The sequence below is a fragment of the Ochotona princeps genome, chromosome 7 (assembly GCF_030435755.1).
Source record: "Ochotona princeps isolate mOchPri1 chromosome 7, mOchPri1.hap1, whole genome shotgun sequence".
In the NCBI taxonomy this organism is placed as follows: domain Eukaryota; kingdom Metazoa; phylum Chordata; class Mammalia; order Lagomorpha; family Ochotonidae; genus Ochotona; species Ochotona princeps.
Genome location: NC_080838.1, coordinates 26,625,519 through 26,650,965, shown reverse-complemented (window position 1 = coordinate 26,650,965; position 25,447 = coordinate 26,625,519).

Genomic DNA, 25,447 nt, shown 5'->3' with positions numbered 1-25,447 from the left:
CTCCACACTCCTGAGACTGGGCCAGTCCATAGCCAGTAGCTTGGAACTCAGTTCAGGTCTCCCCCATGTGTCGAAGGGACCTAATGTAAGACATAACCTGCAGCCTGCTGGAGTCTGCATTGGGAGGAAACTGGAAACTGCAGCTGAGCTGGGTATTGAACCCAAGTACTCTGACACAAGATAAGGGCATCTTATGTTCCACACCAAAAATTTTTCCTTTTCATTATTTTTAATTAACTGTACTGAAATTATCGTTTATGCATGTTATTCACCATTTCTTAAAGTCATAAGAGCTGTGTGGAGGCCACAGCTGGATATCTGGCTGGCACTGGAAATGGATCGCCAGAGCCTGGATCACTGGGGCTTGGATCGCCGGGGTCTGACCTGCCATTTGCCAACTGCTGGTGGGTTTTTTGGTCCACTGTAACACTGTTGTCCTGTCGCCGCAGCTTCCCTGTGTCCAAGGGGTCTCCAGGTCCCCTCTGCTTACTGCCTGAACCCTATTTTTTCCCTATAATCTATTTATTGCACTTCACCCTGTCTAAAGATTCTCCGTCTTATCAAACGTGTCTTTACCCTGTGCCGCCATCTTGCCTCTCCTGTCCTAATCTTTTGTACCTGGCTTCTTTCACATAGCATAATTGCTTTGAAGATTTACTTTTTTGAGCTATCATGTTTACACATTATATTCAAGTCCTTTCTTGGATATAACCCTTGTGAATTTCTCACTAGCTCCTGGTTAAATTTTTATTTCACAAATCTTGTATATCAGCAAAATTTTTAATTTTAACAGAATCCAGTTTGCCAAAATTTTCTTTTTCAGTTCTTGTATTTTGTGTCCTCTTAAATTTTTTTTGTCTAACTTTAGGGCATAAAAACCTTCCCCTATGTTTTCTTGTAGTTTGTTTATATTATAGCTCTCATATGCAAATCTAAAATGTAGTTTGAGAAAAATAATTTACATGCTCTAAAAAAGTTTATTTCCCTTTTCTAAATGTATATCAATTTATTTCAGTGTCACTTGCTGGATGTTATATCCTTCCCCCCAACAATATTAAATTATTACTATGTTTCTGAAGAAAAATCAGTTGGTCATTTCTACATGGGTCTATTTCTGTATTGTGTGTTCCATTTGTGAATCTGTCCTTTCACCAATAAAACTATCTTGATTACTACAACATTACAGTAATTTTTAAAGTAGATAACACATACTGTCTAACTTGTTAGGTTTCTCCCATATTGTTTCAGTTACTTAAACTCCCTTGCATTTTCATAGAAATTTTTAATCAAGCTATTGGTTACCATTTTGCAAAAACTTGCAGAATTTTTATTGGAGTTTCATTAAATAATAAATCATTTTGACAAATATTGGCAACATGAGCATAACATTCACTTTAATTTATGCAGTTCTTCTTTAATTGTCCCTCGGAAATATTTTGCAATTTTCACTGCTGTTAGCCCTTCATACCTATACATTCCATATCTGTAAAATTTAACCAATCAGGGATTGTACACAACATAGGTCAACCTTGGTTACATCTGTGTTGAAAATACATAAACTTTTTCTTGCATTTATTGCCAAACAATATAACATAACAACTACTTAGCATTTACATTGCAGTAGGTATTACAAGTAATCTAAAACTGATGTAACACATGTAAGAACAAGTATATAGGTAGTATGGAAATATTGTATCTTTTTTATTGAAAAGTCAGATACACAGAGAGGAGAAGAGACAGATAAGAAGATCTTCTGTCTGTTGATTCACTCACCAAAAGGCTGCAACGACCACATCTGTGCTGATTCCAGTCTAGGAGCCCGGAGCCACTTCTGGGTCTCCCACATGTGGGTACAGGGTCCCAAGGCTTTGGGCTATCCTTGACTGCTTTCTCAGGCCACAGGCAGGGAGCCAGATAAGCAGGGACGCCGGGATACGAACCAGTGCCCATATGGGATCCTGGTGTGTTCAAGGTGAGGATTTTAGCCACTAGGCTATCATGCCAGGCCCATTATTTTTTATATACAGGTCTTGAACATATGCAGATTTTGATTTCCACGGAGGGTCCTTTATAAGTTCTAGACTGGTTGAATAAAACATGCAACTACAAGCTAAGATCAGATTATATTCATGTTTAGCGAGCTAAGGATCTAAGATCCTACTGGAAGCAATAGGGCCACAGAGAGCAGGACAGAATGCAGAATAGTAGAATTCAAAGTTCACCTTACTTGGGATGGGGCTGAGACCCAGTAGAGCATGAACAAGAGCTAGCAAAAGTGTGTGCACAGAAAGACCAAAATGATTCTGAGAAACAGTGCCTGCTACATCATTACTGTTTACCACTCCAAAATAATTTACAGCAACATCTCTTTTCTCTCTTAGTTTATCTGAAACCAAATACAGTCACATATCACTTACTGATAGGCACATCTTCTGAGAAATGTGTTATTACAGGATTTCATTGTTGTATAATCAAAGCGTTCTTAAACAAATGGTTATGACATCACTAAGTGATGTAATCTTACAAAATAACATGGTATACACAGGCTGTCATTGAAAAATCACATTATCATGTGGTAGAAAACCACAATAGGATCTTTTTTACCTAAACTAAATCTTGGGGACATTCTCATCTGAGAGAGAAGGCAGAATTACTTCCCTATTAATCCGGGATCCCTGACGAATAGCTGTAACTAGCTTTCTAACAAAGCACATTTACCCTCAATTCACTGCCTGACTCAGTACTTCAGAAGTGTAGTTTTGATGTGATTTTGGTCTGAGTACAAAAATAAAGCTACTCTTCCACATTATCTTTAGTACTGTGTTTAAGCTCTTAGTAATACAGTCAGAACTAATGGAGCTGGAAAGAGAAGCAGACTAAGGACAGAGGAAGAAAAAACCTGAATACGACAAAGCCTATGAAGTTAAATAGTACAACAGTAGAGACCCATCTGGACTGCAAGCAGATCACCTGTGAAATGTCAGAAACGACAAGACAGCACAGGCATGAAGTCCCAGCAGCAGATGAGCCAATAAACACAAGCAATAGAACCAGAGATAGTTCTGTGTATCTGAAAAATCCAGTTTGACATAAATCATCATCCAAGTACCAAACATGCAAGCAATAGTTACATGACATCTTTTTTCCAACAAAATGCAAAAAAAAAATCAGGATGGGGTGGGTGGCTATTCATACATGTGAAAAGACTCATTGCAAGAATCATCCTGGAAGTCAGTTTCATATTAGGAATCAAAACCTTTTAGATGTCAACACATTTCCACCTAAAAATTCTACTTCTACCAGTTTATCTTAAGGATATAAGAAAGCAAAGATTCACTGAAAAAAATACTTTTTCTCCTACACAAGTACACATATAGCTTATTAATGACTATATTTTGAAGCCAGCCATTTTTCAATATTTAAATTACAAGGTGTTTACATTAAGCAGAAGATCCGCAATGTGATTGAAATTTAGCTAATTTTACAATGGCAAAAGCATTATATCTGGCCTAAAATGCTGGACAAGGCAACATTAAATCATGAAAATCTTTAAATCGTAATTCTTAAAATCACTAAAAATATACAGTAGCAGAGTGAAATAAAATGAAAAGTTATCTATGATATTATTCTGAATTCAAGTTAGGCTATAAAATAATACATGTCATATGATATCAATTTTGTAATATACACACATATGCACAAATACCTTTGTACACATAAATGTTCATACACTAACAAGTAGATAATTATAAAGACTCAATAATATGTAGTTTTACGAAAGTTATTTATCTTTTGATCTTGCCAGCTTATTGGGGCTTTTTGAGAACAAGGCATACAGTTTTCCCAAGGAACTTCCTGGAAAAGTTTTTTGATTCTCGTTCTTGTTCTTGTTTGGTTGATAAGAAGAGCTTCAGCACTGCGACAACAGAGGAACACTTTGGAATGAAAGTGAGGCTATAGCTGTGGTGAAAGAATGAAGGAGCAGGAAAGGTGAAAGAGAAAGGAAATAATCAGCATTTGAAAATGTCTCGGGTTATGTTACCTTCTTCTGACACCTCATGAGAATGTCTTCAATGCTGCAGCACATGACAATACTTTTACAGTTGGCTTTGAGTTGGCACTTGAGAAAAACATTGCTTATTAAATGTGTTTATTTCTTTTGATGGGACACATTGGAGAATCAACAAAGTGTTAAGCCTGGCTCTGGGGAAAATATTTTTATTTCACTTAAAAGATAATCAAGACAAATCCACAGGACAAAGCAAATCATTTGGCATTAATTCAAAAAGAGTTAAAGTATATGGGGCACCCAAACCCAGTGGATCAAACAGTTACTAAAGATAAAACAAAGCAGAAACTCTAACAGGAAAGGCAGATGGCATTAACAAAGATCAAAATAGATATCAGGGACCAAGTCACTGGAAAACGTAGGTTCAAGGTAAGGAATTCAACCTATTTTAGCATAAGTAAAAAAAAAAAAGAAAAAACTTCTACACTGCAAAATGATAGTTCTAATCAGGAGGTCATTCCCTAAAGTGTGCAGAATGCAGAGTTAGAGCCAAATAATCTGGGCTGGAATTTTAAAAAGAAGACTAAATGTTTTGGGAACCCAAAAAAGACGACATTATTCACTCCAAACTAAGTCAATCAGTTATTTTTATAGCTCTTATTAAGTTTCCCTGACTTACATATATATTGAACTTAGAACATAAATTAGGACTAAGCCTAAAACTGAAAGGAGGAGGATGACAGAGTTTAAGAAACGTGAGTTATGGAAGCTGGGCAAAGTATTGCACTTCTCATTTATCATGAATTTTTAAAACCAAAACTTCACTCAGAAAGTCAAAACCCATTTTAAAAAAGAGATTTGGAGTATGAAAACAAATAGATTGCCAATTATTCCTAGATTTCTAAGTGCTTCTGAAATTTAACACTAACCAGAACAGCATTTACAATCATAACTAGACTTTGATTTCTCCCTCAGTCCCAGTGAAATTGTTATCTGAAATATAGAGACCTGGGAAGTAATATGAGCTTTATACTAGACCCAAACATGGTCACAGACATTGCAAGAACTTTCCTACTGAGAAACAGAAAAAAAGGCTAGTTTAGATAATATCAAAGCGAAATAGAACACCTCACCAAAATCTTACCTGTTTTTAATCTAAAAAGTACACTGAGAAAAACAAGATTTTAAAAAAGAAAAACCCTACAGTATTTTGTTGACATGGATTCAAAATGCACTGAAGTCTGACATTGTTCATTTTCCAATTTAAGCCCTGTTTTTGTGGAAAATCTACAACTGAAGTAATGTAACAAAAGCTACCCAAATGGTTCCTAAATACCTGGAAAGCAGCAAGTGCAACAAAATCAAGATGCTCAGAGACCTTACACAATCCCTTACAAGGGTACTTCAAAAAGTTCATGGAAACTGGGATGAACAGCTAAGTCTATTTTGGTGCAGAAATTCTTAAAACAAATAGCTTTTTCATAAACACATTTTCTGTGAACTTTCTGAAGACCCTCCATACTTTGAAAAGTACAGATCTTTACCCATGATGCTATAACAAAAACATGCAGCTCTGTCTTCTGTAATAGGCTGGCTCTATTACACCTGCACATAGTGAACGACTAGATTAGGATTACTTATCTGAACTCCCAAACATAAAGTGGCGAGAAATGGAAAGTAAAATTCAATGAAAAATCCAGAATAATGCTTTAGAAAGTGATGAATAATTGCACTGGCCAAAAACATCACCTAATGGCTATGTTAGTGCATCTATGACACAATTCATTCAGGAGAGTCATATTTATTCCCCAAAGTTGGATGGTATATGATGAGTGTGGAAACTACACCTTACTCCTTGCTGTATACTCCTCCTAACATCAAGTGTTAATGAATTCAACACTACACAAATTCAATAAAGTTGCCTGAGGAAGTGAATTAATCTAACAAGGATTAGGTCATATCAAAGAAGAAATGAATTAAGATATTAACAAAAGTAATCCAAACAAAAAACCCATTCTTTAACTTGCTCACTAGAAGGGCATTCATTCAGACACCAAAGCCTCCTCTTAGCAGAAAACTCATCCCACTTTCTACAAATGAGGAAACTGAAAATTCATAAAATTGAAGCAATTCATTCAACACAAAATAGCTAATAAAAATGCAATTGGTGAGTAAGCAATGTGGCACAGATGGTTAACCCATCTCTTGCAATACCCATATCCAAGAGTCTGGGATCAACTCTTTGCTACTGTGTTGCTGCTCCACCTTCCTGCTAATAACACTTCAGGGAAGCAGCAAATAATGGCCCAAATACTTACGCCTTGCCACTCACATGGAAAACCTGAATGCAGTTCCTAGCTCCTGGTTACACCCTGGCCTAGCCCCAGATGTTACAGGAACTTGAGGAGTGAATAGTAGGTGGAAAGTCTCTTTCTTTCTCTCTTTCTCCACCCACTTCTCTCTCTCTCTCTCTTCCTCATTTTCCTTCTCTGCCTTTCAAATAACTAAATAAATCCTTCTAAAATTAAAATGAGATTTAAATAAAGTTTGTCTAACCACAAAGACTTCCCTTTACAGTGCTATCTGAAACCATCCGCAGTGGTTTCTATTTTCAACATTTCCAAGAGCCTCATTTCATTCAATCTCTTCAAATCATCACAACCTTCAAAACCAATGTATTATGGCAGCCTCATGGTGACCACCCCGGAATAGAACAATATATCCAGATGTTGTCATGGAACAGGTGTCATCTGTAAGATGATATTTATAGCTCAGGGTAATCTTCTCTAATCCAAAGGGAAACTGAAGAAGAGAAAAGAAAAAGGAGTGGGTGGGTTGGAGGAAATGTGTGAGGAAGCGAATTAAGAAAATAATAGGACAACAGTACTAGCATAAAGTGAGAACAGCAGGCCGAGACGGACACCAGTTTATTCCTTGAAAGCTGTTACTCTGCTAAATTAAACCTTAGATTCTGGGATCTTTGAAAAAATAAGTGTGAAGAAATGATTGATTACTATTGATCTAGTAAAAACATGCAGCTACAACAGTATGGCCCATTGTTTTGAACTTTCTTTAACCTACTTACTGAATTGAAACACACCAGCCAATTTTATAAATTCTTTCCACTGCTTTCCTTTTAGTTCTGTTTCCTTAAGTATAGCTTCAGAATAGAACTTTCTCCACTTTTGCTCCAGCTTTCAAATGTCCTAATAATTTTCCTCAGATCCTGCATCACCCAGTCTTTCCATATAGCCAGCTTTTGCCTGCAAGGGTCTTCAGGCTGCATTTGTTTTGTTTTGCTCTTGCTGGTAATCTATTTATGGCTTTATTTTGCCCCCATCATGATTTTCTTTATAAAAAGAAAGCTAGATATAAGCAGTTCCTTCAGCAGTACTTACATTTTCTCAAGTAAAATCAGACAACTATGCTCTGAACTCCAAAAATCAAGCCTTCAGCATCACATTATTTTGATATAACTTTACTTTTCATTGTCAAATCACTTTAATAGGTTGCTTCCTTATGGAGCATGGACCAAGTGTTTTTTTCCTAAAAACCAGCCCTTTGCAGTAGTCACTCTGGCACATCATGCAGCATGGAATTTATATTTACCATCTCTTAAGTGCCAGCAACTGGGCAAGTTGCCATTTCACAATCAACGAGGAAATTCCACAATCTAGAGTCTCTTCTCACATACCCAAGCTTAATTCTCTAAAAGAGTTAAGAAATTGTGTCAGTGGTTTCCACCATATACTCACACTGCCAGACCGAATTGGATGGTTTTTCCATTATTCAGGAGTTCATTCATATGAATTAAAGTTGTTCAGCCTCTGCCATTCACTAAACAAAATTAACAGACTCTAAAAACACAACGAATGACTAAATCAGGTATAATCTCTAACACAGAGTTTATAAGATTACAAGGAACACAGAATGAAAGTTTATAATATAATGTGAGGTAGTACTTAAAAAATTATATAAAGTAGCATATAGCATAATTTATTTCCTAGCTTATTATTTTTTAATATATTTTTATTTTGAATTTTGAATTATGTGGTACATTTTTGTATAGGCTGGGAATCCCCCAAAAACTCCAACCACTGTCAGATTTTTCCCATTTGGTTACAATAGCGTAGTCCTTCATAAGGAATCATAATTCTATTAGTCTCTTCATTAATTGTACCCTGACATTGTCGGTACAGACAATGTCAGACAATCCAGCATCCCATTGTCTACACATGTCCAAGAATTTCGTTGGGAATCTATCTTTCGTCAAGACAGTTCTGCGTACACTAGTGCCATTGACATGTGTTCATTAAGTTTGTATCCTGCTACTCTGCCAAAGTCTCTTATGAGTTCCAATAGTCTCTTGACTGAGTCTTATCCTTGTGAATTACTATATTTATTACAATCTGGAGATTTTTTTGTTGCAATTCACTTAGTCTAAAATTTTTGGTTGTTTGCAATGATAGTCTTTGTCATGTTGTTTCAAATTTCATTATTATCTGTCATTTTTTCCTCATTTATCTAACAAACGAATTTAAACATGACAGAAGATCTGTTTCATAAACATCCTCACCAGGAGCCAATAAATAGTACATATTTACTGAAATATTCTCTTCCCAAAAACACAGTTTAAATTTGAGCTTTGTCAACTTTTTCAAAAACTTTCTGCACCTATTGTGTCTTCTGGTTCCTCTTCTGAATCTTTAAAAACAGTTTTTAAACTTTCTAAACCATATTATCCTCAGGTGGGAAGGCATCAGCAAACTGAGTGCAGGCATTTCAGGCCAGCATCGTGGTGCAGTAAGTTAAGCCCTGCCTCTAATACATGCATCCCATTTAAGAGTTGTGGACTTACAACACATTTTTATATGGAATTTTTTTTTACAATTTCTCAGGGGGAAAATAATATTCTGCTAATTAGTTTGATGAAATACATAACTATTCCCTTCCTTGAAGAGTCCTATTTTTCATCACACCCTCTGAAGAATAAACCTCTTTCACTTAAAGTTTTAAGAAGTGTAACTTCATTTTAGCTTCTTAGAATAATGAATGTTTGTTATTCTTTGAAGATTTCATTCTAGTTTACACAAAATTCAATTAAATGTAACTTTCTTGTATTCTTGTGAGTAAAGTTACATTAAGTTTAAAGTAAGTATCGTATCCGTGTGACATAAATGATATCTGTCTAGTCGAAAACAGGTTACAAGCAATAAATAAACCTTTTGGTTTTGCGATGAGTGAATTCAGATCTATTAACTATTTGCCTTTGCTGATTTTTTTTCTCAAATGCCCATTTAAATATATTCTCTTTGTTCCTTGTATTTTCTGCTTGATTCACTGCAAATTATTTAGGGATTACAGCTTTGGAGAGAAAAAAAGCTGCTCATCATTAAATGATATTGCATGAAATTATTGCTCAAGGAAGCAAGCCACAACAAAAACCTGCAAGATATATTAAAATGTAGGAATTAATCACTATGAAGTGATATTTAGGTATGCTATGTTGATCACATAAATTGAATCATGCTTCACTCTTTTTTTCTCTTCCCAGCACTGTGCTATTTCCTATTTCAGAGTGCTGTATCTTCTTCACTGTATCTTCTCACTGATTTTTATTATCTCTATTTTTTGAGCACTATTACTTATTTCCTTATTGTCATGATTCATTCATCAGAAATTCAGTTGTCATTCAATCTTTTCATTTTACTTTTACACACCTTTTTCCCTCACTATCTTTGAATTTCAGATCATTACTCTGAAACATTATGCAAAACAAATCTTAAATTAAGGCATGCATAAATATAATGCAAACAAATGCACCTAAATTTCTACTATATTGTAATGTGTTATAGAGCAGTATAGCCAAATTATTTTCCCACAGTCTATTCCAGTCAATTGATTAGCATTATATCGTTATATCAAGTGCATAATGCATCTTTTCATTTATCTTTCCAGTGGAAATTTTCAAGGATTAGTTATAGTAACCCTTTACCTTTTTAGTTAAAATAATCAAATTTTAGATGAACTGGAGATGAGCATATAAGTAACCCAAGCAGGTAGGCAAGTTTGCCAGCCAAAATTTTTAGACTAAGCCATGGGAAACAAACTGAAAACTGGATTAGAGAAATGGTTAATGTCAACTCAGTTCATGAGACTATCTAGCTTCAGTAGCATTATTCATTTTTCACCTGTTTCAAAAATTTGTATTTATTTGAGATGTATACTAACAGACAGACAGAGAGAGAAATATTCCAATCAAATAGCTCACTGCCCAAATATTTTCAACAGCCAATTCTGGGACAGGTTGAAATCAGAACCAAGGAACCCAGTACAGGTCACCCACACTAGCAGGTGGCAAGACCTCAATAATTTGACCTATCACCACTGCCTCCCAGGATCTTCACTGGCAGGAAGTAGAGTGAGGAGCCAGAGTCAGGTTTCTAACCCAATTACTCCAGTATGGGATGTAAGCATCTTATCTGCTAGGTCACCCTCCTCACTGGCTAGCTGGACTCCAGATTTTTGGAGGTTACCAGCTTGTCATGGCCTTAAGAGAGATGCAACATTGACTATAATTATATTCCTCTCTTTATAAGAACAATATGTGCATCTTTTTCTATCCTAGGAGAGCACTTACAGAACTGTACCAGATATCACTTATGTACAATGTCAGAGAAATCCAGTTTTCGCTGCCTTAGCCACTGGTTTAGTATAGGTTTTTGTACTTCTAGTCAGCATGTTAGACAAAGAATCTTTAATTTGTACTTGATTAATTAACACTTATTTACTATGTATCTTTCATATGACAGAACAATAGTTGAGTAATTAAATGTAGTAAGATGACAACTGTCATGAAGACTTTTGGAGATATGCTATTCCCAACTCTGACCATCACTACAATCCTCATTCATGGCAGGGCTTGTGAATGACAAGTGATAGTGACCTATAGTGCTTGAAGGCTTAGTGTCAAAAATTTTCGTAATAAGATTTTCTGTTTTTATCTCAAGAGAACAGCTTAAGGAACCCTATGACACACATTCCCTCAAAATAAATTGAATTCTGTCCCCAAGAACAAAGAATATTCTCAAGTAAAATGACCCTCTGGGGTCCAAAAGTAGAATAAATATGCTAAGACACACAGAAAGTAACAGATTTCCTCCTATCTCACCTATTCACTACTCTGCAACTACAAAATCATAGCATTTTTCCAGTTTCCTGTCATTGCTAAGAGGACATTTACCTATCATGTCTTTGCCAAGTTTAGCTAAAAGCTTCCTGTGTAGCTATTTGAAAGTTTTCTTAAACTCTCATAGTTAAAATGCGTCCAGCAAAATTTTATCCAGAATTCAGAAAGTTCCTTTTTAAAAAAAAGGATTTATTTGTTTATTTGAAAGGCAGAGTGATCAAAAGAGAGAAGAGATAGAGCAAGAGAGAAATGCCCACAACATTCAGAGTTGCACCAGACTGAATCAAGGTACCAGAAACTCCATCTGGTGGATGTCAGAAGCCCATGTACTTCCAAGGTATATGAGCAGAAGGTCCTTATAACTGCCTAAAATCATTCTCAGTGAGCAACCACTCATGTTTTCAGCCGACCAGCTCTACTTATTATTTTTAAAATAAATGATTTGTTTTTATTCATTTGAGAGGCAGAGATACAAAAACAAATAAACAAACAAAAACAGATGGAGAGAGACTAACAACTCTCATCAGGTGGAAACCAAGAACTGAGAACTTAATGTACATCTCCAACTACTTAAACCATCACCTGCTGCCTCCCAACCTACACAATATCAGGATCAGAAGGAGAATCAGAAACAGAGCCAAGAACCACACTCAAGTACTCTGATATATGATGTAGCCATCCACAGCAACTAGGCCAAATGTCTGCTCCTTACTGCACATTTTAAAGATACAATAAGCACGGATCTTTACTTTTCATTTCTATTTAAAATATTCCCTTGCTGGAAATGGAGTACCTTCGGAGGCCAAGAACTCTGAGGTCACCCACCCCCATTTGGATCTGCCACATGGGATGGAAGAAGCCCAAATCCTGCCTTGCAGGATCCAAGGTCATCGGAACGACAACCAGGAGCACTGAGCGGTCCGCAGAAACAGAACAGTCAACTTCCTTCGGGACTAGGGAGAGGAGCTTTCTCTGGTCCTTGCCTGGTTCCAACTTTGGGTCCCCACCCTCTCTTGAAACGACCATCAGGATCGCTCCAGAAATCCCTCAAAACAAACCACCAAACAAAAATCTAGAATAGATAGAAAGAGAACAACAAGGAAAGCTTAGAACCAGACAGGAAACGGTCAGCGGGGATGCACTTATAACTCACTGGGTGGGACAAAAAGATTAGTTACTCCTCACTGGGGTATTGAAGATTTCTCTGCACACCCCTCCTAAAACTGTTTTGCACCTAAACTGTTGACATATGTCTTGTTAGAGTTATAGAGTTAGACTACCCAAAAAACAGCCAGGTTCAGAAAATCATGCTTCAACGCTATAAACTGCTAAATACTAAAATTAAAATAGACATGAGACAGCTGAATAGTAATCTATAGCCATTTTAAGGTGTATAGAACCCAGTTGTATGTAAACTAATAATTGAAATGTTAATGAAGTAGTCACAGGATGTGGTTCAGAACTTGCATTCTTTTTTTTTTCTCTTTTAACATATTGATTACTCAATACCATGTCAACTAATTCCATAACGTTATAAATTGTTACTGATGTGATGTCGGGGCTTTTAATTGATCGGGATGATACTCTGCTGGCTCTACCTTCAGACCAGAGATGGTCTCCCCAAGAAACCGTTGAACTTATCTGGACAATAAGATGCTGGACTTTATGCTTGGTAGATGCTTGCAATGAAAGAATCTCAACTGAATTTGAACTGTGGTAATGCAACAAGGTGGAGGAATCCACCATGCGAGGGGTAGTTGGGGAGGGGTGGGGGGGAATCCCACTGCCTATAAAACTGTGTCACATAATACAATGTAATCAATAAAAACAAAACAAAAAAATAAAGATGCAGATTTAAAACAGAAATTAAATAAAATAAAATATTCCCTTGCTAATGGTCTGGATTCTAGTTGGTGGCAATTTATTTCCAGCCTCTCACCTTAGCAAGATGGACACTAAGCTATAAGAATTAGACTTTTTTCATTTTAATTGGATTGAGAATTAGTTTGTCATGAAAATACCTAACACTCATATCCCAAATGTCCAACAGCAATATTAATAAAACATTCTAAAGAATGTAGTGATCAGAAGAGATCAAATAGAAATCACAACTACTACATGCAAAAAGCCAAAGGAAATTCAAGTGTTTATTTCAAGCAAAAGAAAATTTAAGAATGCATAATAGTTATCTTCACATGTGTAAAAAAGCTATCATGTACAGGCTGGGCCACAGACCCACTCTGCATAAGATCTGGCATTGGGAGAGACGCTGATGGAGGAGCTTGGGGAACACCTCTGTTGGGACACAGTCCCTGCAAGTGAGTGCAAGAACCAAGGCTGGGAGTAGTTTAGACCAGGCCAGGTTATGGTACCCACTGGCATACATGTGGCTCAGGTCTGAGGCGAGCCCGGCTGGGCAAGTTCAAATCACCCATTGGCAGATCTGAGAACCAGAATGGGGTAAGGGACAAGCCAGGTTGGACCACAATACCAGCCAGTTCACATTAAGGCTGGGATTGGGGGCTGGCTGAACTGGACTAGGTTGTAACCCCAACCAGCGTGAGCTGGAACTGGTGGCGGGCCAGGTACAGCCAGGCTACAGCACCCACTGGCAAATGCTGAGGTGAGGCAGGCCATGCCAGACTGGGCTGCAGCACCCAACCAATACACATGAGACGAAGGGAGGAGGAGGAACAAACTTGGTAGGGGAGCTTCGGGGACATCCCTGCAGGCCACTACTTCCACTGTTGAATGTGAAAGTTGGAATCAGGCAAACCAGGCCAGATAGGACTACAACAGTGTTGGCCTGCATGTAACCTTGGTTAATGGAAGAGGCAGGCTGGGCTGACTCTACTCACTGGTACATGCAAAAGACAGAATGGGTGTAGATTGACTGGGCTTTGCCACAACACCAGCTGGCAGGTGCTGGCACTAGGGGCAAATTCTGTCAGGTTAAACTGCAGAACCACCTGGATAGTACAAGATCCTGGAGTGGCCGTGGACTCATTGGGGAAACTATGGGCACCACCCTCTTGGGTTGCCATTCCTATCATGAGTATGAGAACCAGGACTAGGGGCAGGCATGACTAGACAGAGTGGCACCTGCCAGTAGAAGTGTGGGCTGAATGGTGGGACTGGTTGGTTGAACTAGGCTTCAATGCCCATCGATATGCAAGAGAGCTGAATGGGATGTAGGACCTACTGGATCAGTCTGTTGTACATACTGGCAATCACAGGAACCAGGGCAGGAGGCAGGCCTGGTGGAAGTTATTGGGGGTCTCTCCGACTAGGCAGCAGCTCCCACTGGTTTGCGTGAAGGCTGAATGTGTGGTAGGCAGGATTGGGCTGGGTTCCAACACCCATTGGTTTGTGTAAGAGGTGGGGCTGGAGATAGAATTGACCCAGCAATTGTAACCACTATTGTGGGCATAGCCTGATTTGGGTGATGGACTATGCCGGACCCTGTATTGGCAAGCACACACAAAAATCAGGTCTGGGATCACCTCAAATAAAGTTTCTTTAGGGATTCCCCCAACTGAACCACTAGACTCAGAACTCCAACCATGGGGAGAATTGTAAGTTCCATGGTCTGACCACGGTGTGCATGTGTCAGAGCCTCCTCAATGGCTTACATAGAGCAGTGGATAGCATAACCAGATGCACATGGAGGATGTGGCAGTATATTGGATCCTGCGGGGGACACCTTTTACCGTAACAGAAGAAGGAGGAGGACAGAACAAATTGGTTAACAACCTTAGCCAAGCATTGGCAGCGAATATTTTGGACAAACGAAAACTCTAAGTTGGACTATGTCAGTCTATGAATTCTGGAGGGATTTCATCATGCTTGGAGCAGCTAAATTGACAGTAATTCAGAACTGCTGAACTATTAAAACCACTTGAGTGGTACCCTCAGAGTATGCACCACATTGGGGACCCTGGGATGGCATCGGTGGCCATCCCCCATCCCAGGATACTGAGGTGATTGGGAGGCTCAGTGTGGTTTCTTCCCTTATCTCCCCCTTCGCCCAGATACAGGAAGGAAAAAGACAATGTGGAAACAATAATCTCACCCACATTCCCCTAGTCCTTGATCCTTCTCACCCTAATCAACTATGTAAAAAATCATCAAAACTAAAACAAATGAATAAATCTTTAAAAAAAAGAAAAATGTATCAGGTAGAAAGGCCAAAACTTAGAGCAAAAGATAAATGTTACAAGGTGCACGGTTTACTTTTGTGTACAAACGCCTTCTAACTAAAATTTCCATAAAAGAGTGAGAAAGTTTCTCCTCTCTGGAAATGTTTACTAGATGACATTTTTATGAAAAAACTAGAAAACCCAACTCACAGATTTTTTTATTTTTATGTACTTCAAATTAAAATTTAAGTTGTTCTTCAAATTCACAGAATAATGTGATTCAATATCTATTATAATAAAATATGTTTTATGTAGGGTAATCATGTATCAAAAAATGCAAAGAATTCCTGAAAATTACCCCCAAATGTTTTGCACTTTGCCTTTCAATTTTCTTTCTCAAACTGCTTGTATTTATGCTTTGCATGTTAAATATAATTGATTTGTCATGTATGATTTACAAAGTAAGTTACCATTTTCAAACAGAACCATCGAAGACAAACCAGTAGCAGATGCATTGACTTACATTTTGGGTTAGCAAACCCAAGATGCTCTCCTCTCAGAGAAACAATAGCAGTTTATTGACTAAGATTTTTCATATTAATCTGAACCAAAATTGTCCAGCACCATTTCTATTATGGAAGATTTAAGTTCTGCATTTACAATATTTAAAAATTTCTGTAGGCACATGTTTTACACCCATATTCCCAAAAGAGGCTTCCAGATCACAGCTGATGAAGTAATAAAGGCAATTCTCTGCATTCCAATGGCAACACAGGCACAGTAAAAAAAAGAGGGGGGGAGTTAAAGTTTGTTTTTTTTTGTTAGAAAGGCAGATTTACAGAAAGAAGGAGAGAAAGAAAGATCTACCGTCTGCTGGTTCACTCTCCAAATGGCCACAATGGCCAGAGGTGAACTGATCAGAAGCCAGGAGCCTGGAGCTTCTTCCAGGAATCCAACATAAGTACTGGGTCCCAAGGACTAGGGTGACCCTCACCACTTTCCCAGGCCACAAGCAAGGAGTTTGATGGGAGGTGGAATAGCCAGGACCTAAACTGTATGGGTGCCCATACGGGATGCTGACGCTTGCAGGTGGAGGAATAGCAAATAGAACCATCACACCAGTCCCCAAAAACTGTTTTATAACAGCAGTTTAACTTGTTACAGTGTTGCAATTTTTAACCACACCACAAAAGGTCCTGGGAATGTGACCTATGTAGAGAATCAATGCTAATTCTAGACAGCAAACTGCTATAACCAAGGAGAAGCACACATTGGTCACTATGTGTGTGAAAGCAATTACATCAAAGGATGTCAGTCCTAAATTACTCCTTGCTTTTTCTCTTCCCATCAATTTTAACATTTTCGCAACTTAAAAATTCCCTCAACATTGACTAGCCATTAGAACAGAAACCTTAGCATTGTACCTACATATATGAAATCAAATGTTCTCTAATAAGCATGGATTATTAAATTTTACAAAGAAATAAACTGAAGTAAAACCATGACAAAAACAGGACAGCTCTATCTGCACATGACCTCCATGAAGGGTCATATCAACGAACTGAAGGATTGAGCTCATCAACTTGTGAGAAATTAACTGAGCTGAAGAGATGAAGGTAACCAAAAAGTCTGTGCCTTAACAACTTCTGTCAAAGAAATTCAGAATCAATACTCCATATTCAAATATGAACTAAAATTTAGCAATAGTTTATGTAATTAAACACAAAGAACAGCATCCAGGTGTAAATCAATGTTCTTACTTATGGTGTCTGCTCATTGAAAATAATTAAAATGCATGTTCAATGGAAATCCTGTACTCATCTATCTTTAAGTTTTTAAAAAATTCTTCCTTTTTGACATTACCTGTCTATCTTCAAAATATTTTTTAAAAGAGCTTAACAGAGTTAGCTTACTACATGGTTAAAAAAAATTTCAAAGCTGATAGGTTATGGGTAGACTACAAGAAAAAATTAAGCCTCTGTTACTTTGAAATAAATGACACAGGTTTCTTTTCATTTAAAACTCAAAATTCACAGCCATATGGTCATAAATGAGACATGGCTGTAGGGAAAAGACTGATCAGATTTTACTACAGCTATTGGAACTCTAGGCTAGCACTTCACAGACTGTTCTGAATGGAATATAACCAACTAAAAAACTTAACAGGATTTTTCCTCTTTAGACCATCTTTGGTGTGCCCTAGCAAACAAGGATACAATCAAAGATCAATGATCAGGTAGAAAGTAATTTGAAATTAGGTCAAGAGGAGCAGCTGAAAGAGATAAGACTGATTTGGAATAAGAAACAACAGTGCACGGAAAAGCCATGACAAACATTTTCAATTTTGATGGCTTTTCAAGGGTTAAAAAAAATCTTAGCATTTTTTACTATTATGACATTAAAAGGGTATAAATTTAGCTAAATGAGAGGAAAACATTTTCAAACCAAGTCTGTTTACACGTGGAATTGCCCACCACATGAGTCTGTTAAGCCATCTACCACTAGAGCTATTATGGTGTAGACTAGATAATTACTTGGCAGAGATGTGACAGAAGGGATTCAAGTAATTGGCTAATGGATACATGACTATATGAGTTAATGAGTTTTCTAGTTCCTTTTCAATATTAAATTTCCAAATTCTTACACAGAAATGCTATATTCTCAGTGGTTTCATTACCTTCCTAAAGGGAAATCCATATTATTCCTTTGGAGAACCGCTTATAAGTACAGTAGAAGAGAGTACTTAGAGTCAGAAATACTGGAGAATTAAAAGATGAAAGACTGAAGTGCTTCGTAAAAATCAAGATGTGCCCTCTACACACACACACATACACTATCAAGACTAAACTGCAGCTACCAAAAGATTTAAGTAGGAGCATAAAGAATTACCATATTAAATCCAAAATCTTTTGCTTCTGAAACACAAATGTATGGTAGCTAAACCAAGACTGCATGAAGGTAGATATGAATAAATGGAAAACAGGATAATGTTACAAAAACCACCAAGAGTGTTTGCAAATTTTGTTTCAACTGAGTTCTGGAAAGTTTTGGTAATGTTTGACTTTTTTACAATGAAAATAAATATCAGAATAAAAACAATAAGACTATTTTCATTGAAGAAACATGTGGTAGTTTTAAACATTTATCTAAATTAACTTGATACTGCTCCCATCCAGAGGTATGTTCAGTGTCTCCTTCCTTCACATTTGGTCCCAGAGACTGACTGACCAATGGAATAACTCAGAAGTACTGCAGTGCCAGTTTCCACACGTAGGCCTTAACAGAATTGGCAACCTCCACTTCCTGACTCTTGGGACATATCCTCTTGGAACCTATCCACCATTCGGTAAGGAAGTTCAAGTACTTGACAGAGAGGCCTACATGGAAAGAAATCAAGGTGCCTGGACTTCAGCCCCAGCCAAGCTCCAAGCCAACAGTCAAAGCCAATTTGGAATCACTGGATGAGTCATCTTGGAAGTACTCCTCCACTCTCCTGTCAGCCATAACAGCTGACATTTTGTGGAACAAACATGAGGTCCCAACTGAGCCCTACAGATTTGGGGAAGAAATAAATAACATTTATTTTTTATTTTTTAGGGTGAAATAGATCATTAGACCCAAAGCCAAAACTGGCATTGATTTCCATATATCTTGCTTTACAATGTTATGTTCCTAATACCTTAAATTGTTAACTCCTAACCATTGATTTCTCTCTAATTCTTAGAATACTGATTTTCCAGTTCTTCTTTTAACTTCTTTTCCTGAATTTATTCATGTAGAGTGTACTACAAGTAATACTTTTTGAAGTATCTAAATGAATGAGGTATAACTTTGATTTGATAATTTTATAACCCTCTTACAGAAATCACTATGCATTATGAAAAATCCATCACAAAATTAACATGAGATTCACCATGCCAGAGAACTAGGGAAGTTAAGGAGCAGAGAATATAACCACTGACAGTGAAATCACCCAGTTCTCTACATCCTTGAAACAAAAAGAATATTTGAGCTACAAAGGAGTCTATATATCACTTATTTTATCCCATGAAATTTAAATGTATATCTCAGACAATAAAAGGGATGGGTAAATATCACAACTTCACAAAGTACAAGTGTCCTTGAAAACCAAACCACATGCAAATTACTAAAATGATAAAAATCTACAGAAGTTTTTTTTAGTGCTTACTATGGTATGAACAGAATTCTGCTCCCCAGCTTACACAGATGTTGAAGTATTATGATGGTGCCTATTGGGTGGAGATTCAATCCAGTTGTGCTGAATACTGAGGGCTTTGGGAAGTGGGTTGTACTGGATTTCACTGGATTAGATTGGACTGGATCTTCTTGCTGGGATAGAACCCTCACTGTTGAGTCATGTGAGCTTTACACGAACAAAGCATGCCTCCCAATTCTCTGCTTCCCAGACTATCATATGATCCTCCCTCTGCACACATTCCACCATTCATGACCTTTATCAAATGAAATGTTGGAATGTGACCCTCCAAATCATGAATAAAATTAAACCTTTTCCTTTATATGCTAGCTCTTTGGAAATATTTTTGCTATACATGGACAGTTGACTAATACAGAGACACCACAATTTACATATGAATTTACATACTTCCTATGATTAATTACCATTAGCTGAACACCATAAATGCATAGCCTCTTCCTCACAGAAATTTATACTCTAAAGTACACACTTTTAAGCAATTATAGCTATGATTTATAGGGACGAAGTATCCAAATTATGGGAAAGGTCTAGTAGTGTTAGATGAGTGAAGAAAGTTTTTATTCAACAGCCAGTGTGCTGACAACACTAAGTACACAATGTCACTATAGACAAGGTATCAAAATAGGAAGCAAGTAGAGCCAATAATGCATATACATTGCTAGAGTCATTACATTGTGTATTCCTGAATGTCTTGTTAAAGTATTTAAATCTACAGAAGCTTCACTCACTATGCCACAATGCCTGCACCCATGTATAAATCCTTTAAGGTCATATATTCTTTCTTACCCTGCCAAAATGCCTGGAACATATCAAATACATAATAAATGCTTATTGAATTAGTAAATCAGTAAATTGGAAGAAAATTTATGATTAGCACAAGTACAATTAAACATTGTTTCATATTTTCTTTTACACTCACAACTGATAGCCCAAATATATGCAACACATAGAGAAAATAGATGTAATCAAGGTATCCTCAGTATTGATTATGAGCCTGACATTTGCCAAAGATCCCATGAAGCAAGAAATTAAATCATGACATTGCTATTTCTCCATAGGCCCAAAATCCCTTGGGCTAAAACACTAGAAAACTACAACTGATCAGAGCTCAGAAATTAGCATCTTAGAATAATATCTAGTTATACTCAGTTCTTTCCATCATGTTTTTGCTATAAAGAGATACAGTTACTAGAGTCAGCTCCAAGTCCCATCTTTACAATATGCTTTCATTTCAATGACAAATGAAAGGAAAACAAGCTACAGTTTTCCATGGAGCCACAAGCCACATTCAGCTTTAGACATATTAGATCACAAGAGACACATGGTTGGTGCTAAATCAAGAAACAGGAGTAAAGAATCACTTTGTATGACACTTAACCAGCACAAATGGAAAAGTGATGAAATTGCCCTTATATAAATCTGAGGTTGAAATCTCAGCTCACAGTGGGATTTTGAAACCTTAAGTAAATTTTCATTTAACTCTTTTAATTATTAAATTTTCTGTGGCTGGATTGTGTCCAATTTTAAATGCTATAGGTTTCATCATAATGAAGCAAAAGAAAAATAAAAACTCTCTGCCACATATTGTTAAAGGGAGGAAAACCTTCCCAAAGCAGCATTCTTTGGAGACAAATCTCTTTGCTAAATGTATCATTTCCTTGAATTTGCATTTACAGCAAGTTCCCATTAAAAATAAATGATAAAATAATAGTTCCATCATTAAACAGTGGGAAAATCCAATGACAGAATTATTGATCGTGCTTTTTAGGCAACAGATATATTGGTTCAAACTTGATTTATGCTCTACTCCTTAAGACTGATAAGAAAGCTGTTATTCAGTAAAGTAAGAATTAGGAGTAAATATTTAGAGAAAATGTTGAAAGAAAGAGAGAGAGAGAGGAAATAACTGCCTGGGGAAGTTGACAAAACCACCAGTAGAAATATCCAATCCTGTGTCCGGCGCAGTGGCCTACCAGTTAAAGTCCTTGCCTTCAACACGCTGGGATCCCATATGGGTGCCAGTTCTAAACCCAGCAGCTCCACTTCCCATCCAGCTCTCTGCTTGTGGCCTGGGAAAGCAGTCGAGGACAGCCCAAAGCTTTGGGACCCGCGTGGGAGACCCAGAGGAAGTTCCTGGCTCCTGGCTTCGGATCGGCGCAGCACCAGCCATTGCGGTCACTTGGGGAATGAATCATTGGACAGAAGATCTTCCTCTCTGTCTCTCCTCCTCTCTGTATATCTGACTTTGCAATAAAAAATAAATAAATCATTAAAAAAAAAACAGAAATATTCAATTCTGAAAATCTCAATGAAGTTCAGATATTAGGAACAGTAAAAGAAAAACAAAGGTGCAAAGAGAGGGATCTATTCAACAATGAAGTTCAACCTGGTTATAGACAAGAAACGGGAAAGTAAAATGCCAGAAAATGTATCGGAAAACTACAGAGAGATCTGATTGTTCAGGTGACTGAATGAATTTTATTTCTTAGGCAAAGAAAATCAATAAAGTTCTGGGCAATTAGGCATGGGAGGGAGGATTATATTCCAGAAAACAAAATCTGGACTAACATGAACAATGGTTTAGAAAGAAGAGGTTGGGGCTGGTGCAGTGGCTCAACTGGCTAATCTTCTGCCTGTTAGCACCAGTACCTTATAATTGCATTAGTCCCTGTTCCAGGCTTTAATTTGAATCCAGCTCTCTGCTTATGGCCTAGAAAGCAGTATAGGATAGTCCAAAGCCTTGGAACCCTGTACCCACTTTGTAGAACCAGAAGAACCTCCTGGCTCCTAGCTTTGGATTGGCTCAACTACAGCTATTGCAGCCATTTTGAGGGGTGGGGAGTAACCAGTAGATGGCAGATTTACTCTCTGTTTCTCCTTTTCCCTATAGATCTGCCTTTCCAATGAAAATAAATAAAGCATTGGGGGTAAAAAAGAAGACAAGTTAAAGACAAGAAAGACGGTCAAGCCAATGCAAAATGCAGTTGACAATGAACAGAATATTACTCAGGCAGAAAACCAACACTAGGCATAAGTATCAGAGAAAGCTTCAACGTAGACGGAACAGAAATTGATCATACAGAAGTTGAGTAGAAAGCAATTTACAGTAACACCTGGAGTAGGAACTTAAGGGTTACCCTAAGGGTGACAAAATTCATTAAAAGAGAGTTCAAGAAATAGAGTAGGTTCTAGAAAGAAGATCAAACAATGAGTTCAGTTCTACTTCTGTTGGCTTTCATATTAACTCTCAGGATCCAGGCAATATTGGTCTGGAGCTTAAAATAAATGTCCTGACTATAATTACAGTACAAGAAAACCAGCACAGAAAGCAGGAAGTGAATAAAAGCATGTGCTGAGTGTGAAAAGGGCCAAGGAAAACTGGGAAGGAACAGCTAGGAAACCAAGAGGAAAAATGAGCAGTGTCCTGCTGGGTTAAAAAACAACAAAGTTTTAATCTGGATGGAAGTGTCTACTGCAGGGAAATCTGGAAATCTGAGCACAGGACATAGGAAGTAGATTGATCATAAATCCACTTAGGAGAGGAGCTGAGAAGACTCCTGGGGGGCTAGAAATAACCTCACCCGGAATAAAGATACCTGAGGCACACAAGCGTGCTTTAAGAATAGCTGGTTGATAAAGGGTACCATGAAAATTCAATCAGAAAAGGATAGCATTGTTGAACAACTGAATTTTTAGACACAAATGATTACAGTTGACCCCCTGTCTCATATCATACTTCAAAATTAACTTAGAATGCTTTGTAGATCTAAAACTACAAACTCTTAGAAGAAAATGCAAAAGTAATTGTGTTACCCAGGTTAGGCAAAGCTTTCTTGGGACCAAAAACACAAGCAAAGCAGAAAGAATAAAATAGATAAATTACCTGCATTAAAAATATAGGTATTAACACAGCAATTAAGACAACTGCTTTGGATGCCTGTATTTTCATCACAATGCTTAGTTTCCCATCTTGGCTTTGTTACTAGTTCCAATCTCCTGGTAATCTAGACCCTGGAAGTCAGGAAGTGATGACTCCATTGTGGGGTCCCCGACTGGAGGACTAGAATGGGTGGCTGATTATCCAGCTTTTGCCTTTGCCCTAGCCCAGCCCTGGTGCTGGCAGGCATTTAGGCAGTGAATTACCAAGTGTAACATGTCTTTCATTCCCTCTTTCTCTTCTCCTGTAAATTAAACAGGAATACTGAAAACCTGTAGTAGATATGAATAAAACAAGATTTGGCTCCCAAAAGTCATAAAGCCATTTAAACTAAATCCCTAAGGTAACAGTTAGTAGATTAATGTTAATTTTTGATAGATAATGATGCAGGCTTAATCCAATTATGGTACCTGAAGGCAGGGCCTTTGGGAAGTGACTAGATTAGACTAGGAGTCCAGGATGGAAGCCAGTGACTGACCAGCAGCCAGGAGAGAGTGTGCCTCCTGTGTCTTTCTGCTCCTGTCTCACCATGAAATTATTCCCCTGCCACGCCTCAGATTCACCAGATTCCTGAACCAATGTGGTCAACTGATCTGAAATGGAAAACCTCTAAATTGTAAGCCAAGACAAACCATCTTCCTTCCCAAAAAAAAAGTCTCTTCTCTGATGTTACAATATATTGGAAAGCTAACACAGTATTTAAAAGACACTATTCAAAAAGTGAGACAGAAACACAAAGATATGTGAAGACAATCACATGTCTGACAGGAGATAAGCATATAGGCTCTAAGAACTCTTACAGCTTCTTTTAAAAGAAAATGTAACCTAAATAAGACAAAGGTTCTCCACAGACATTTCTCTGAAGACATAGAAATGAGCAATAAGTTGCTCTACATCATTAGCAGTAAAGGAAATGCAAATCAAAACTTCAAGGACATACCCTTTCACACCCACTCAGCTAGCCATAAAAGGGTTGATGAGAATATGGAGGAAATGTAACTATCATGCATTGCTAGTAGAAAGTAAAATCATGCAGTCACTTTGCAAAACAAAATAGCAACTCCTCAAAGTGTAAACACAAAGGCAAAATAGCAATTCTACTCAGAGGTAAAAACTCAAAGGGATTTAAAATATGTATGCACAAAAAAACATGTACACAAGTGTTTATACATAATAACCGAAACATGGAAATGACCAAAATTTCTATCAAATTATGAATTGATAAATGTGATACACACATTCATTGAAACACTCTGCAATACATGAAGTCTTGATATATGCTACAATACATGTAAATCTTGAAATATTATTCTGGGTTTTAAAAAAAGGCTAGTTGCAAACATACATTGTCTGATTGTAATATGTGAGGCATCCAAAACAGTCCAATCTATACACACAAAATGCAGATGAACAGCCAGGAGCGGAGACTGAGCAGACACGAAAAATGATTGCCAATAGACATAGGGTTTCATTTTAGGATGCCTGAACATTTTTAAATTGCGGTGATGTCTTAACAACTAGAAGAACATTTAAAACTCATCTCATGGTATATCTCAGAAGGGTAATACATTTGTAATGTGTTTTCTATCTCCATAAAGCTACAATTTTTAATTATAAATAAACAACAATTTAAGCTTATTCAAAAATCATCCCTGGAGAATTCATAAATATTTAGAATACCTAAAAATTAAATTACACTGAATTCAATGATTTACACTGAGATCAAAAAGATCATCAAGCTGCTTTGGCATCAACCATAACCGCATTTCTAATAAAACTGGACATTTGAAAATCAGCAGGCTGATGCAGAGATCTCATTGCCAAAAGCAGCAAGGATTATTATAACTTCCTATAGTACTTGTGACATTAAAGGCTTGTTTCAGAGATAAAAGAGGAAAGAAGAAAAATGGCAGAAAGCATAGATCAATAGAACTTA